Source organism: Amblyraja radiata, chromosome 1 (assembly GCF_010909765.2).
Source record: "Amblyraja radiata isolate CabotCenter1 chromosome 1, sAmbRad1.1.pri, whole genome shotgun sequence".
NCBI lineage: Eukaryota > Metazoa > Chordata > Chondrichthyes > Rajiformes > Rajidae > Amblyraja > Amblyraja radiata.
The window spans coordinates 8,492,306-8,496,708 of NC_045956.1; positions in this window are offsets into that span (position 1 = coordinate 8,492,306).

Genomic DNA, 4,403 nt, shown 5'->3' on the forward strand with positions numbered 1-4,403 from the left:
GGGGTACAGCAGCACACCTCTCTCTCTCTCTCTCTCTCTCTCTCTCTCTCTCTCTCTCTCTCTCTCTCTCTCTCTCTGCCTCTGTCTGCGGTGTTGATCCCGACTCACCCTGTCAGTGAACCCCTCTCGTACATAAACTAACTTCTGGCCTCCTGGCGCCTGCTTTTATACAGGAAAGAAATCAGACGTTGAAATAACTGCTGGTAAGTCCCAGCCAATAGCGCTGTTCCTAAATACAAACTATAACATATGTCAGGGGACTGCATCCGAGCGAGGCCCCCCCCCCCCCCTTGGGAACAAAGCGCTATCAGCCGCAGACTGGCGCATAAAGCAATACGCAGCGCTACAGACTTGGCACATAAGCAATACACACAGTGCTGCTGGTTTGGCGTGTAAAGGTTTTAACAGAGCACTGTCAGCTTTATGCATGGGAATTTAAACAAAGAGCTGTCGGCTGCAGCACTATGGGTTCTAAATATAGCACTACCGGCCACAGCGCTATGGGCTTTAAACATACCGCTATAGTCACAGTGCTATGGGTCACAGACAGTTCGGGCAAAACTCTTGTATAACATTCCACCCCTCGAACAGTCTGGTTACTGTTACATCCGGCCCGCAGGCGTTGCCTCGTTACATCCGGCACGCAGGCTGTAGTAAAGTCCACGCGGTCGTGATGCCAGTCCACACATACAACGTGGTAATATTATGACCAATAAGATTGTCGCATTGGTCAGCCCCCAGTGTCCACCACCCTCCCGAGGGATTGTATTCACGGTACTGTTCTCCGACCCTTCGAATCTTCTCTACGTCTTCATGGATGTAGTCAGCGAGGTTTGTGATGTTCTCTTTTACCCCACTCAAGGTCAAGCCAGTCACCGAATCTGTCTGACCGTGCATGGTAGAAATTAACTTGTTCTGTCGGATGTCCAAAACCTTAATGCCGTCATCAATACCGCCAGAGATAATCCGATTGCTTGTGTCGTAAAACGTTGCTGCCAGTACTAGGTACGTGTTTTGAAACGTATGGATTGGAGCCTTCTTCCGAATGTCCCATAGCTTCACTGTTTCGTCGTCGCTTCCTGAATAGACCAACGGCGGTCCCCGTCAGGCTGGATAACGTGAATTCACAAAAGATGTGTGACCTTTAAATCTCTTGATTCGTTCACCATCCCACACTGCTGCAGTTTTGTCTGTTGATGCTGGAAAAAGCATGGATTGCCCAATCAGCCTATGAAGCCTATAGGTAAATCCGGCCCTGCCGAGGCCCCCCCTAGATCTCAAGGCCCTAAGCTTAAGCTTGTGAAGCTTATACATAAATCCGGCCCTGACTAAAGGCCCAAAGAGCTGTGTTCAAATACCATAATGGCAGTTATGAGGGGAGTAATCTATATTTAAAACTAAAAGATTGTCATTCATGGAAGCTTAGGCAAAGGCCATTGGATCAGCATGAAAATACATTTTGCCCTTCAAAGAAAGAGGAAATCCACTATCCTTACCTGTTCTGGACTATATCTGATCCAGAACCACCAATGGGGTTAACTTTTAAAGCCCCCTGAAACAGCCCAACAGATATACCATGACTATTCTGTTGAAACACAGGAAAAGTAAAATAAAAGGTAAAGCAACATCAACCTAGGGACCAAATTCAGGCATGACAAAGTTGGTCATGGCCCATGGCTTCCTATCTTACCGTGGGAAGATGAGACCCCACGGTATGAAAGGGCAAGATACTATCATGCATAGCAGGTTGGCTGAATGGCAGGATCAAAGAGTGGCAATAAAGGGGGCTTTTTCTGGTTGTCTTCCAATGACTAGCGGTGTTCCACAGGGCTCAGTGCTGGGGCCGCTGCTCTTCACATTGTATATCAATGATTTGGACGGGGAAATCGATGACTTTGTGGCCAAGCTTGCAGATGATACGGAGATAGGTGGAGGTGCAGATAGTGTAGTGAAAGCAGGGTCTCAGCAGAAGATCTTGGACAGGTTGGGAGAGTGGGCAAAGAGGCAGATGGAATACAGTGTAGCTAAGTGTGGAGACATGCACTTTGGTAGTAGAGGTGTAGACTATTTTCTAAATGGTGAGAGGATTCAGAAATTGGAGGTACAAAGGGGCTTGGGAGTGCTGGAGCAGGATTCCCAAAAGGTTAAGTTGCAAGTTGAATCAGTAGTAAGGAAGGCAAACACAACATTAGCATTTATTTCTAGAGGACTAGAATATAGTCTTGGCTTTATAAGGCGCCAGGCTTATAAGGCATTGGTCAGACCTCATTTGGAGTATTGGGCTCAGTTTTGGGGCTCATATCCAAGGAGGGATATGCTGGAATTGGAGAGATATTCGAGGAGGTTTACGAGAAAGATTGGGTTAATGTACGATGAGCGTTTGATGGCTCTGAGCCTGTACTCGCTGGAGTTTGGTAAGAAGGAGAAACACCATTGAAACTTAATGAATATTGAATTCTGGATAGAGTGGATGTGGAGATGATATTTTCACCAGTGGAAGTCTAGGACCAGAGGGCACAGCCTAAGAATAAAATAATGTGCCTTTAGAAAGGAAATAAAGAGGAATCTCTTTCATCAGACGGTGGTGAATCTGTGGAATTCATTGCCATAGACGGCTGTGGAAGTCAAATCATTGGGCATTTTTAAAGCAAAGATTTACTGTAATGTCCCTGTCCCACTTAGGAAACCTGAACGGAAACCTCTGGAGACTTTGCGCCCCACCCAAGGTTTCCGTGCAGTTCCCGGAGGTTTTTGTCAGTCTCCCTACCTGCTTCCACTACCTGCAAACTCCGGCAACCACCTGCAACCTCCGGGAACCGCACGGAAACCTTGGGTGGGGCGCAAAGTCTCCAGAGGTTTCCGCTCAGGTTTCCTAAGTGGGACAGGGGCATTAAGGTGTCAATGGTTATGGGGAGCAGACAGGAGAATGGGGTTGAGAGTGAAAGATAGTATCTATATCAGCCATGATTGAATGGCGGAGTAGAATCGACGGGTGGAATGGCCTCATTCTGATCCTATGTCTTATGAACACATGAGCCTTGGTTCAATGAAGAGTGCAGAGACGATGCTGGGAGCAGCACAAAGCTTGCTTAAACATGAGGTCTCACCACGGTGAAGCATTAACCCAGGACTCCACCATGACAGAGAGTAGAGCTGGCATCCAGTAGAGACGGCTGTGTGATCCCTCAACCAAATGGGTGCGAACATTTCTCTGTGACTCTGCCTCATTGTAAATGGTGGCGAACAGTGTAACCACTAATGGGAGGAGGACAACGGCAGAGCCCAGCATGTGTGTGATGATGACGAGGCTTAGTCTGTGGTAACTTCTCAGTGGATTTGTCAGCTTTCTGGGAGACCAGACCTCAGACTTCAGAAAAAGGAACTTAGCGTTACATTTCGCTAAACACATGGCAGAGTGTGGTCCAGACACTTGCGTTCAGCTTGTGGATCCAAATGAGTAAATCCTCCTGCATTTCCCTCAGTGACGTTGATTTGATGATGTAGTCACTGATGTTGACCACATGTATGAGATTATTGACAATCTTGTGATGCTACACCATATCCTGGGGCTTAACTCTTACAGTTGAGCTTTGTTACTATTGACCGAGGGAAGGAAGTTAAAGCTTTTTGTTTGTCTGACATGATAAACCTTAGTAATCTTCCATATTCGGTGATGTATTGCAAATTGAGAGATATTACCTTAGATTTCCATCAGAAACCTGAAAAGGGTTATTGGAACATAGAAACATAGAAACATAGAAATTAGGTGCAGGAGTAGGCCATTCGGCCCTTCGAGCTTGCACCGCCATTCAATATGATCTGATCATCCAACTCAGTATCCTGTACCTGCCTTCTCTCCATACCCCCTGATCCCTTTAGCCACAAGGGCCACATCTAACTCCCTCTTAAATATAGCCAATGAACTGGCCTCAAATACCTTCTGTGGCAGAGAATTCCAGAGATTCACCACTCTCTGTGTGAAAAATGTTTTTCTCATCTCGGTCCTAAAAGATTTCCCCCTTATCCTTAAACTGTGACCCCTTGTTCTGGACTTCCCCAACATCGGGAACAATCTTCCCGCATCTAGCCTGTCCAACCCCTTAAGAATTTAGTAAGTTTCTATAAGATCCCCCCTCAATCTTCTATATTCTAGCGAGTACAAGCCGAGCCTACCCAGTCTTTCTTCATATGAAAGTCCTGACATCCCAGGAACAGAAGAAAAGTATGCAGAAGAAAGGCACTAAGGCAACATAGCAGGGTGATTAATTGACGTTGATGGCATTTCCTTGTTTAGATGTATGAGCATGTTTTATGATGTTGATTTTGTGTGACTCTGAATTGTTACCAAGCCAATGCTGAGATAATCAGCAGAAAAAACTAATAAAAGAGGGAAATTCCAGTTG